The sequence below is a fragment of the Anabrus simplex genome, chromosome 1 (assembly GCF_040414725.1).
Source record: "Anabrus simplex isolate iqAnaSimp1 chromosome 1, ASM4041472v1, whole genome shotgun sequence".
NCBI lineage: Eukaryota > Metazoa > Arthropoda > Insecta > Orthoptera > Tettigoniidae > Anabrus > Anabrus simplex.
In genome coordinates, this window is record NC_090265.1 from 1,559,872,215 (window position 1) to 1,559,885,530 (window position 13,316).

Below are 13,316 nucleotides of genomic sequence, written 5' to 3' on the forward strand. Positions count from 1 at the left end.
GGGTAGTAAGGGTCAGGAAAAAAACACATAGGCGGAAATGGAAAGGTGCCCACATGTAAAACCTGACATTTTGTAAATAGCACATGCAAGATGTGGTTCTTTTTAGTGATGGATGGACACCCCAGTGCTGAATCGGTCGATTTCGGCAATCTTTGAAATTCGTACTGGCAACTTTGAAACACAACCTATGAATCGCTTATGCATCGCTGTGCGACATCTGGCGTACACTTGACGTACTAGTACTGTTGTTTACACAGCAAAGCCAAACTACAGAATTCATGCTAGGAAGAAGATTCGCATCGAGAAATGTTATATAATGTGTGTGTGACACAGTTGTTGGTCTAAGATAATAAAGGTTTAGAAAATTCATATCGATCGATTATATCATCGATTCAATTCAGATTTCATTTCCATTCAGTTGGCAGTATTACCGGAACCGGGAGAGCTCCCTCCTTACTCCTCACCCCGGTACACAAATCTATCACTAAAAAGCGTGCGAGAAATATATTGATTTTAAGATGATCTTCGTTTTAAAGGAAAAGACGATAGTTGTTCATGTTAAAGAAGCCGAAAATGACGTTTTACGTGTGAGTTGAATGTTTACCGAATTTCGAAACGAATACGTTCGCCCGTGTAGCGTACAATTTTTTTTTCATTCATTCATTCACTCCAGGGTTGGTTTTTCCCTCGGACTCAACGAGGGATCCCACCTCTACCGCCTCAAGGGCAGTGTACTGGAGCGGGAGACTTTGGGTCACTGAATACAATTGGGGAGGAGGACCAGTGCCTCGTCCAGGCGGCCTTACTTGCTATGCTGAACAGGGGCCTTGTGCGGGGGAAGGGAATACCGGAAGGGATAGGCAAGGAACAGGGAAGTAAGCGGATGTGGCCTTAACTTGGGCGCCATTCCGGCATCTGCCTGAAGGAGAAGTGAGAAACCACGGAAGACCACTTCCAGGATGGATGAGGTGGGAATCGAACCTTCCTCTACTCAGTTGATCTCCCGAGGCTGAGTGGACCCCGTTCCAGCCCTCGTACCACTTTTCAAATTTCGTGGCAGAGCCAGGAATCGAACCCAGGCCTCCGTGGGTGGCACTGCACCACAGAGGCGGTTTCTTTTTCATACCAAGGTAAAATTAAATATATTTAAATTAATCGAAACCGACTTTCAACCTATTAGGTCGTGTTACTTACATTTAGTACGTGTTGAAGAGATGTTAAGTACAGAACAAAAATGGCCAACCGGACACCAGTGGGATCCGAACCCACAACCTCCCGACGTAACATCTCTGCAACAGGAACTAAATGTACGTAACACGATCTAATGGGTTGAAAGTCAGTTTCGATTACAATGCGGTCGTGAAAATTAAATATTCATTGTATTTAAATTATATTGCGATGAACACACTATGACGTTCATACTAAATTGACGGCTCTCAAAGAAATAATCACCTTTTTTGCGGTTTAGCCTATTTCACTTCTGTGCACTATTGCGAGCAGAAAATACGAAACCTTACACGAAGGAGGAAAAGCTGACGAGAAGTTGATTGCGAGCTGCTGCTGAATAGTACGTAATGGCTGCTGAAGTCATTAGCTACTGGAGAAAGCTGTACTCACGTAACGCCCACCAATACCGGTAACGGTCCTGCTCAGTGGCCTTCAGCAGGGCCATGAGTCAACCACAAGCCGGGATTACCTCTAAAAAAAAAAAAACACACACACACACACCAGATTAACTTCAAGTTCGCTCTTCACCTCATTCCCAGCTACAATTACTCCTCCATTTAGTTACGCAGTCGAAAAAAGTTGCAGCCTCTGTCTATTGTTACCAACGTTGCCAAGTTTCTGTATTTTCCTGCCTTCAGCCACTGACTTACTGTCATTTGGGAGGTCTTGTTTCAGTACCACAATCCCGAGTTTCAGAGTGGTTAACTAGTACCTTTAGTGAATGCATTATTGAACAATTCACTAAACCCGTAAAACGGCAGACATTTCAATTATTGTTCTGTTTCAATTAGGGACTTTCAGGTCACCTAATCTATTACAGCTATATTATTACTTCAACTCCAGGTTCGTCCCTTCTGGGTGGCATATTATCTCATCCGATTACCTTGATCTCTTCCGTGCCGTCTCCGATTTTCTTTCACAGTTATTTCCTTTAAAACTGACCGATAGATCGACTGAGAATTTTACAATTTTGAAGCCAAAGTTCAAATATAAAACCAATTTTAACTTCATTTCCGAGCGAGTTGGCTGCGAGGTTTGAGCCGTGTAGTTGTTACTTTGCATTCGGGAAATGGAGAGTTCGAACCCGACTATCGGCAACCCTGAAGATGGCTTTCCCATTTCACAAAAGGGTGTTGCACTGTCGTTTCCTTTCCAATTCCAGCTCTGTCCTATTCCATAGTCCGCGCACGACTTGTCCGAGTTGGTACGACGTAAAAATAAATAGCAATTCATGCCTTAGCGGCCAGTAAGTCATTTTGCTGAAATCTACGAATCCTCGTCCACTTATGTCCCACTACTATTAAGTTTCGTGACATCGATATCCTGATTCTCCACATTGGCCATTGTGTTCATCTACAACATACTTAATGCTTCTTGAGGAAAAGGGACAGCAATATGAACATTCTATTATTTTGAAAGTATACATTTAAACATAGTTTATCGTATTTCTTCCTAGCTGACAGAACAATTCTGCAAAGAAAAAAACAAACAAATGAAACTGTCAATACTACCGGTGCATATTTTAAGAATTAAGGCTTTACCACTGAAAATCACCTTCAAAATAGATGTTAAGTTGAATGCGCACGATACAGCACTGTACATAGCTACACAGAAAAGGTATTACACGAGGCTGTACATGGATCAACACCGTCAGGATTTTGAACAAAGGACTGCAGATATAAAATACTACCGCTCTCTCAGGAGTTTACAATGGAAAGCTTGTTAATTATAGTTCTACATATCTCATACTTGAGTGAGAAAATGTTACCTTACGGCCCCGGATATCCTTCCTACGACAATGCTGATCGAAACTGCGATAGCTGTTCCCACACTAAGTGGAGGAAATTTTCACATGGTCCATCGAGCTATGTTTAACACCACGAGAGGACAACTTCCTATCTTCAATAACAAGAGGATACCGTTAATGGGTTCGGAACCAGCTCCATACCGAGCGATCATATCAGTCACAGATCGGATTGTGACACTTGCCCGGAATACCGTGGGGCAGAAATGCTCTGTTTAAAGGAGGGGAGACATGTAACAATTTTAATCATTACAAGTGGCAGATTGACATCTTTCTGAAATGTGCATTTAACCAGGAATTCTTATGTAGAATCTTTACAATATACATTAATTAGGTTAGGTTAGGTAACAGTGAGCAACCAGTAACATTAAGTGAAATTTTACCTACTCTTCCCCTTCTATCCAGAAGTTCCATAGCATGAACCCCAATAAGAGCAACTTCACCCCTCCATCTTCACTCTCGTGCATTCTCTACTATTTCGTACAAGAGTCACTAAATTTCCGTGCATGCATCACTAACTCCCGTTAACAATATTTAATGTAGAATATAACTTACATTCAGAGGAATAGTTTGCAAATTCCGATGTGGTGGGGATGAGAAATGAGTTTTAATATTTGTCTTGATTACAATGGCATTTTTTGACGTGAATTATGTTTTATAAATCGGGATGCTGGTTTGAAAAGTTGAGTGAAACGAAAATAGGGAAAATCATAAAACGCTTTCTATATAAATAAGAGTTTTGATCAAAATGGTCAGTCATAAGGAAACTTAATTTTCCATCATGTCTGTATGTATTAAACATGGACCATTCCACATTCTGTAGTACCCACACAGTGAGAACACGAATCTTTCCGTCACGTTAATGTGTAGATCGTGATCCAAATACGTTATCTAATTAAACAAGGGGCACTAGCTCTACTTGGCCACACAGGGGGGAATTCCTCAACGTTTTAGTAATAGTAATGCAACTAGCAGGGAGAAGTATGTCGAGATAAAAGTGAAGCCCGTAAACCCTAATTATTTTCCGAAAACACTTAAGAACGACACCGCATTTCACTGTGCTCTGTCCGGCTCCATGGCTAAAGGGTTAGCGTGCTGGCCTTTGGTTACAGGGTTCTATTCCCGGCAGGGACGGAAATGTTAACCATCATTGGTTAATTTCGCTGGTACGGGGTCTGGGTGTATGTGTTGTCTTCATCATCATTTCATCCTCATCATGAAGCGCAGGTCGCCTACGGGAGTCAAATTAAAAGACCTGCACCTGGCGAACCGAACATGTCCTCGGACACTTCCGGGACTAAAAGCCATACTCCATTTCATTTACTGATCACTACCCTAGTTAATTTAATTCGTGGGTCCCACAGCTGTAGAATAGTACTTTCCACACGGTTAACCCAGGTTCCATTCCCGCCTCTGCTATGGATGTAGAAACCCGGTTTGTATGACTGGAACGTGGGATATCCATCCTCAGATAAAACAACTAAGAAGAAACGTTTTAAAACTCAATCTTGGTCAACATACGGATGGTTTTCCCAAGCTCCCACTTCAGGATAATAATGAAAAAATGGTATTCAATACATAAACCATGTATGGCCAAACCCCGAACCACGCGAAAGCTATCTACAAAGCCAGCCAACACCACACAGTTCGGAGCCAACTGTTACATGGAGGCACAAACGGACAATAAGTGCAGTGGTGGTTTCTGATTTTTAGACAATACCTATTACGATTTATATGTACTTCACACGACTACAATAAACAAAATAAATTACAAGATTTTGCTTTTAATTATCTTTCTTTTACACCTGTAATGATTTCAAGAAAATCTGTGTTTATGTCAGATCAAGCTATTTTCAGCTGTCCCAACAGATGTTCGTCAGTCAAACGGTATCTGCATTTTAACTTCACATAGTACATTTATGAAAAAAGTTGCTCATAGAAATAAGTAGAAGCAAACATAGCCAAAAATTAGGAAATAATCTTAATTTCACGTGCTTAGCAACTGAAAAATGTTTGAATACTTCTACACCTACTATATCGTGACACAAGATGTTTTACGATTCCTTTGCTGGCGAGAAAGTGTTTACAGTGCACTATGTTTTCTAGTGTGGGTTCGAACAAATTTCTTATTTTCATTGACCTGTCTCACAAGGGAAAGGGGAGTACCGGGGAATCACGATCTTACGGGAATAACACAACGGCCAAAACATTTCTTTCGGAAATTAAGTCATGCGACCTACAAAAAGCGTTAAAGTTCACACGTGAATTGGCGCGCTTGGCTACTACCAAATACAGTAGAGACAATACGCGACACTCAGCGAGATATCGAGGGACAGCTATTAGAGCTCTCTCTAGCGAGTAGACCTGAGAACTACTGATTCTGTCATAAGAGCACATGTATTTGTATGTGAAGTTTTTGCTGTTATTTATGAGTTTTCAGTGAGTTGACATAATTAAATAGTAGCGTGTGCCAATTCCTTGATATCTCCTCTCAACATGAAGGGAAAAGTATGTGCTGTGTTTGGCTGCAGTAACTATGAAGTAGAGAAGAATGCGCGGTGTTTCTTTCGCTTCGCTCGTGACAAGAAAATGTAAGTAATATTCTGTTTGTATATATATTCTTCCAGTGACAAAGATATTTTTATAGTACTTCATAATTTTCTGACCTGCTCGACCCATATTTTAACTGGCTTAAAATATAATACGCATATTTTATTGTGTAGTGCAGCAGTTAACCGTCAATACCGATGTGTTGTTGTAGGTGTGATCTGTGGGTTTTGAAATGTCACAGAAGTGATTTGGATAAGGTGCACATGAAAGAAGGGACGTTACGCTTATATAAGAATTATAAGATCTCTTCAGATCATTTCCAGGCCAGCGACTTTAGAAATCCTCGACTATACAGCCAAGGGTATGTTACATTTTTACTCTAATTGTACGTAAATATTCCTCAAAGCATCACTATCGACAACATTTTCATACTTTTTTTTCCTTTTAACCCTCTTCTCAGATTAAAGCCAGAATTTTATAGATTTTCTTTCTGTTAGTAGGTTTCATTTTAAGAGGAAAATTGTCCAGCTTTTTAAATGTTAATTCATTGCATCATGTGTGTAAGGAATGTGCCGATATTTTTATTGACAAGTGTCTTAATGTGATGATACAATGTTTTTTAAATGAGAAAAAAGACAAATCTAACCGTAAAAGTTCAGGCAGGGATGCTAAAGCAAAATAAGTAATGCATAAATGAAAGATATACCCATTTCACAGCTGTCCATTTAAGACCTTGTTTATATTTCTAACTTCAGTCTTTAAATAATAACCTTTTAAATAATTCTTCATTCTTTTATCCACAATTGCTTTAGCAACTTCGAAGTTAATATCTCAATAATACTTTCTTTCTAGGCGTAATTTATTTATCCATTTTCGTACATGCATTTTCATTGATATTTGAATTTAGCGCGACTTTTCAGGTCAAGTCACTAGGAGCGCCACCATCGAATTCTCCCCCATTTTAACAAGGCTAAATCCGTAAGTATCGCGTATTGTCTCTACTGTATTTGCTACTACGCAAGGACAAAGGCGCTTGCAAGGTTCACTCGTCGAGGGACCGCGCCACTGATTCTTTATTCCGTTAGTAGTTGCGTAGCACGTCGCGAAGATGATGTAGCGGCATTAAGAGAAATAATGTAATTCCTGCATTGATTGTGGGTCAATAAAGTCAATTTAGAATACGATCGTTATGGTGAAAAATAGAGGTTAATCAGCATAACAAGGAACGTTACTCATGATACCAAGTGACTCCTTTAAGTTTCTGGAACAACGATGCTCCTGGTAGAAATACTGAAAGCACAAAGTGGTTCTATACCAACCACACCTAACGAAGCGAGGATAAGGGCTAGTGGAACAAATTAAGTCAAAATTGCACAGGATGCTCAAAGGCTTCCCCCGGGTTTTTGGACAAGTATTGGCTTCGGTAGGCGTATTGCCATATGGGACGAAAACTAGGAGACGACAGTTGGTGGTAGGCCTATGTCAGAGACTGAATTTTCAAGATGGTGTTTCTATGCGCCAAAACGATATCCAAATTCAATAATCGAACGGTGTCTGCGTACAAAGCCTTTCCATATTCCAAACTCGTATACATCTAGTGGTTGACAGTAAGTTGTGGTATCAGGAGGGATCATCATCAACTGTACAAGTATCTTCATTTTGTATAGATTTATATCCCGAAAAGGAATCCAGAATGAGCGCAACTTTACCGGACGGTGTATTTTGCTTGAATACGCCATTAAACAATTCGGTCACTTGAAAAGATCCCATTTTTCCGGATTTAGTGCAACCAAAACGAATATTTTCATGCGAAAAAATGTTCTTTTTCACCGTCTTACCAAACACACTTTTCGACTGTCTTAAAGTGATGCACTTTCCTAGTACCTCTTGGGTGATGTCTAAGCCATTTATGGCAGCCGACGGCGGAGCTTTTGAAGTCCCTACCAGTACTCAACATACAAAGATTAGAAACATATCATTCTGCACTGATATTAAGTAGAGTTGCAAATCGAATCTTATCTGTGCACACTGAACGAGCATCGGCTTTTTTAATACAAAAAAGTCACAATCATTTTCCAGGTGTTTGAATTCGGGCAATCGATTTTCTAAGAAATCAGTCTCCAGATTTTTTAATACGGGAATATCCTTATTAAATTCATTGTTTTCATTTGTGATTTGGACGGGGTTGCAAATAGGGGAAATGTTACCGACGCTCACTTTTTACCTGTCCTCTGACCGTTGTTTGCCACGCCCCAACATGAAGTAACGACCTGATTCTATTGTACAGTAAGCCTTCTCATTTCCGACCTCGGTACATCCGATCGCACACTCCGACAATGAAGTACCGGAAATCGTCCAATATCTAAGCTATTCAACGGGACATTCAACCAGCCGATGTCGAAGAGTGCCTAGCTGAAGGATATGTCATCAAAGAAGAGCTTAACGATGGTCGCTGATCTCCAGGCTGATGATAATAAAGTCTATATGGACGATGAAGATAGAGACAAAGAAGAAAACCAAAAGATTTTTCACTCTGCGGCCAAGGAAGCGTATTGTGGGTAAGAAACGGTAAAGGAATGAAGGGATGCTACAGAAAAATAAAAACAATGTGTCATTTGAAACAAAACAAAAACCATTAGGTACAGAAATGTTCAAGAGAATTCATTTCTGTGCAGTAATTTATATACAGTACTGTACGCTACGTTTTAATATTTTAACGGCATATTTTTTCGTGTTCCTTTCAGGAAATATAAGAATGAATATTTTTTAAAGCATGCATCCCTGCTGTTATTACAGTCGACCTTCGAGCACCGTCCACTATCACAACTCCCACCACGCCTCTGCCTAGTGAGCTACTGCGAGGCTTGACATGAAGCTCGCAATTTCCAGCCTATACAATATCTGCTCCTGGTCTGTGTGTGCACCTCCTGTTGTAAGATACGTGTTCTTCGTATCAGTGCTCGTTTTACCGGTTCATTCGAGGTACCCGAAATGGATTAATAGTAGCGCTCACGATTCCAGCTGCCTTCTAGCCCGTAAACACACATCTTGTTATATTACCCCGGTTTAGGGGAAGGGACCGATGTATTTCAGAATCGTAGTAAAAGCGGCAGGATGCATGAACCATCCGGTATAATGAAAATGTATGTATGTATGTATGTATGTATGTATGTCGTCTAGTTGCTCGATAAATTGCAGGAAAATGTTCTTGAACCCGTCTGCGTACATCGTATCCGAGAAGAAGAATGGATCCACTATTTGGTTTACCGAGGCTACACACCGAACTCCGAACGTCCGTGTGTGCAGGAGTCTTTTATGAATACCGTTTGGGTTATGAGTGGCCCAAACGCGGGTAATTTGCACCTTCACGTAACCAGTCAGATGGAACCAGGTCTCATCTGTGAATCACCTGGAATTCAGAATTCCCGGTGCCCGGACCGTAAAATCCAAGAACCATGTACAATAAAGGATTCGCTTTTCCGGCGACTCGTGAATGACAGTCATCTTGTATGGAAGCAGTTACCTTGGTCGCTCTCTGACATATGGAATACGAATACCCCTCATTCTGAGACAAAAGATTTAACGATTTCATACGAAACCGAAGCAAACGAAGCTGAACGTCTTCTGCCACTCGCTCAACAGAGACTCAGTCGTTTCAAACTTTCTCACTATAGCCAGTATCGTTTCTCTCTTAGGAGAATCGCGCACACCTAAGTAGGACCGATCACTCACGTGTGAAGTATACACGCAGTACTGTAGTTGTAAAACATTTTTAGGAGGTACTTACCATTATGTCAAAGGAGACCCCAGACGGATCCGCAATACACTTCTTTCGTGGCATTTATTACACTTATACTCGTATCAACTCTCCTGCATTTTCGGACTGAACACTACCACCGTGAAATTTATGGCTGAACAGCTTTATTAACAGTGATGAAGCGTCTTATTTTAGTGGCTAAATGAACTTTTGAATATGAATAAGCAATATATTTCCCATTCAAAACTAAATAAATTATGTGAATAAATAATTCTTTATAAGGATTAGATTTAGACACAAGTGGTTGGAATGACAACACGCGAAGTTAATTCCTCCTCTAGCAACCTGATCACACGCCACTTTCGGCATTTTTAAATAAGAGAATCACTGCAGCCACATCTTAAATTTAGTGTAAACTAGTCTGTTCAAGGGCAAGCCACGAAAGTTTGAAATGAACTAATCACATCACAGTTCTGGAGACGGCTATCCACAGAAAAGGAAACAAAGGGCAAGTATTTAACAAAGGGGAAAAAATGTATTTTGAAATCAAAATAGTAGTTATAATAAGTCTAGCCTAATTATAACGGTTTCAAACAACTAACAAATTCAATAATGGTCTGTGGCCTCCGGAGAGACCTGGTGTAGATTTTTCAAGTTGAAGCTTACAGGCGACCTGCGCGTCTGAGTTGTGATGAATTCTAATGCTGAAAACGAAACAACTCCCCCCCCCCCTCAAGCCTCCGAACCACAGAAATTAACCAATTAAGGTTAAAATCCCCGACCAAGTTGGGAATCAAACCCGGGACCTGCAGCAATCTTAGAACCTTTTCCCAAACAGAAAAGAATCCAATATCTTGTGAATACTGTGTAACTTTTTATCTCATAACGTCGTATTTATAATGCTGAGCTAGTAGCAAGTCATTGTACCGCTCAATCTACCGTGCATCGAATTCTTAAGATGAATTTGTATGCGACTGCGTTCTAATTATGTTTCGCTACATACACTATATCCACTTCATTTTTTCTTTCACTCCCTCCTGTAAGTTATACCGTAGATGAAGATATTTTTCCTCGTGCGTTCCTGGCAGCTTATTGCCTTTTATCTCTTCACCTTCTCCAGCTCCTCTTCCAAAGATTTCACCTTCTTTCTCAAAAACACTACTCCTTCAGCATTATCTTCCGTCTTCAGTCTCATCTTCTCCATTTTCTCCTCCAGAGACCTCCTCATATCCTTAATTTCCATCGATTGCTCCTTCATTAGCTTCTTTACTTTGTCTGTTGGACACGCCTCCTTCACAATCTCCTTAATAGCCTCGACTTCCAATCCAACCAGTGTTTTCTACTCGACCGGGGCATGGGTTCAATCAATTCCACGCCCCCAATTATTAGTCAAATTGCCACCACCACTGCCACCGACGCCACAACCATCCCCTTCTCCAGAAATCCTTTGCTTTTCATGCTTCCTACCATTTTCATACTCCTGCATCTTTGTCATCCTCCAACAACTGCTCCACACGTCCACCTACCTTCGTGGCTTGAGCTCGACTGTATGTTTCGCTACATGTAAGGGAGTATTTTAATTTATTTTCAGTAAATTTCGTATGAATTTCTACGCGATACAGCCTTCGTGGCTCAGGCGGCAGCGCGCCGGCCTCTCACCGCTGGATACCGTGGCTCAAATCCCGGTTACTCCATGTGAGGTTTGTGTTGGACAAAACGGAGGCGAGTCAGGATTTTCTCTGGGTACTCCGGTTTTCCCTGTCATCTTTCATTCTAGCAACGCTCTCCATTAACATTTCATTTTATCTGTCAGTCATTTATCATTGCCCCAGAGGAGTGCGACAGGCTTCGGCAGCCGACACAATTCCTATCCTCGCCACTAGATGGGGGCTTCATTCATTCCATTCCTGACCCGGTCGAATGACTGGAAACAGGCTGTGGATTTTAACTGTCTACGCGATCGCTTTTAATCATTACGTTATAGTACTTGAAAGTAATTTTAATCGTCATTCCTTTTTTACTTCTTGTTTCCAAGAATGTCTCTCTTTTATGTTTCTTCTCTTGCGTTATCATGAAATGTTTGTTCTGACATAAGGTCATATAATATTTTGTTTCCTCGTAATTGTGTGTTACATTTTTTTTTGTTTGGTAATGTACAGTATATGTTAATGTCATGTCTTTGTTATACTACTGACAAGAGGCACTGCCAACTGCAAAGTATTTCTTAATAATAATAATAATAATAATAATAATAATAATAATAATAATAATAATAATAATAATAATAATAATAATAATAATAATGTTTATCTAAAACGTACTCCAAAAATCAATGATTAACGTCATAATACTTCTAACCTGGCTGCACCCGGAAACTGAGGAGTATCTGACATGAGAGAAAGGCTTGATGACTGGTACTGTGAAACGTTCATATTGTTCCGGTTATTGTATGCACTTCTTTAGAGGTCATCCCACCGTACTGACATTGTTTCTCTACCAACCTTGAGAAAGGTAACGCGCAATATGTACATATTCTCAGGACGAGTTTCTTCATATTAAAATAAGGAAAAGAGTCTGGTAAAACTTGACAAGTACAGAAAAGGAAAATAAGTTTAAAGTAGCTCTATTACTCTACATTTTAGCATTCTGTTTATTTTGTACGTGTTTGCTTCAGAATGTGACAACGTGTGTCGCCCTGTCTGGGTGCTCGAAAGTCCTCCTTACTGCAAAATTTTGAACAATTTAATCGAAATATTAATCTGTACAGCGATAACATATTTTGTAAATTCCCAGAGCTGATGATATCTGACCTCTCTGATAATCGAATCGCAAGAACAATCAGGGTTTTTTTTTTTTTTTTTTGCAAGTTGCTTTACGTCGCACCGACACAGATAGGTCTTACGGCGACGTTGGGACAGGAAAGGGCTAGGAGTGGGAAGGAAGCGGCCGTGGCCTTAATTAAGGTACAGCCCCGGCATTTGCCTGGTGTGAAAATGGGAAACCACGAAAAACCATCTTCAGGGCTGCCGACAGTGGGACTCGAACCCACTATCTCCCGAATACTGGATACTGACCGCACTTAAGCGACTGCGGCTATCGAGCTCGGTCAATCATGTTCTACCACGCAGAAGTGCGCACTGAACCTCATCAACCTAATATGTACAAACGAATGTCATCTGCCACCTCTTAAGAGCCAGCCAACAAAGCCTTTAGGGTCTGTTTTGAAAAGATCAACATAGAAGGAATAAGTGTAAGAGTGGCTACCTGTCCAAGTTTTTAGAGGAGTACAGTACAATATTGATGTAGTATATGTCCAGGAAACTCGTATCTCTGACGTCTCACAACTAGACTCGAGATGTTATATCCATGGTTATCAGTCATATGGCTGTGCAACATACATTCGTATTTCTCTAGTGAATGCTCGTCTCGTTTTAACCAGCAATGACAATGACATTTTTTCTAACATAGTAGAAGTCAACAATGTGGTAATCGTAAGCATCTATAATCTCATGGCTCGAAGACGTTCTTCCAAGTTTTGCTCATCCAGTGGTGTATGTCGGCGACTTTAACAGTCACCACTCATCATACTCACTGGAGATATCAGGAAAATGCTTTGTGTGGTTAAAAGCAAACTGAATGGTTTCAGCTAAATATTATACATCTTGTATTTCTGTGGTGCCAAGACAGAACCCGATACGTCAAAGAACTTGATTTTTCAAAAGGCGCTTTTAAAAGTTGGCGATCCCTAAAATGAAGTGGCATATATTTGTGAATGTAATAAAAACAAGGAACAAGTTTTATTCTTATTTATTCAACAAGTTGAGGGAACAAATCACTCTGTTGCCTCAATACCTCAATACTTACACGGATCGCAATCTTTATTTTGAGAACAGGGCATTCTATGGGTACCAGAATCATATCGGGCTTTGCCATCATACTCTTCGTGGCCAAATCTACATTGATATTAAAATAGAAAAT

At 40.4% G+C, this 13,316-nt stretch overlaps 1 protein-coding gene across 1 annotated transcript in view; it reads right to left on the reverse strand.

Annotated features, from left to right (window-relative positions):
* The window catches only part of crb (crumbs), a 625,965-nt gene that overhangs the window by 474,946 nt on the left and 137,703 nt on the right, over window positions 1–13,316 (reverse strand). The window lies entirely within an intron of this gene.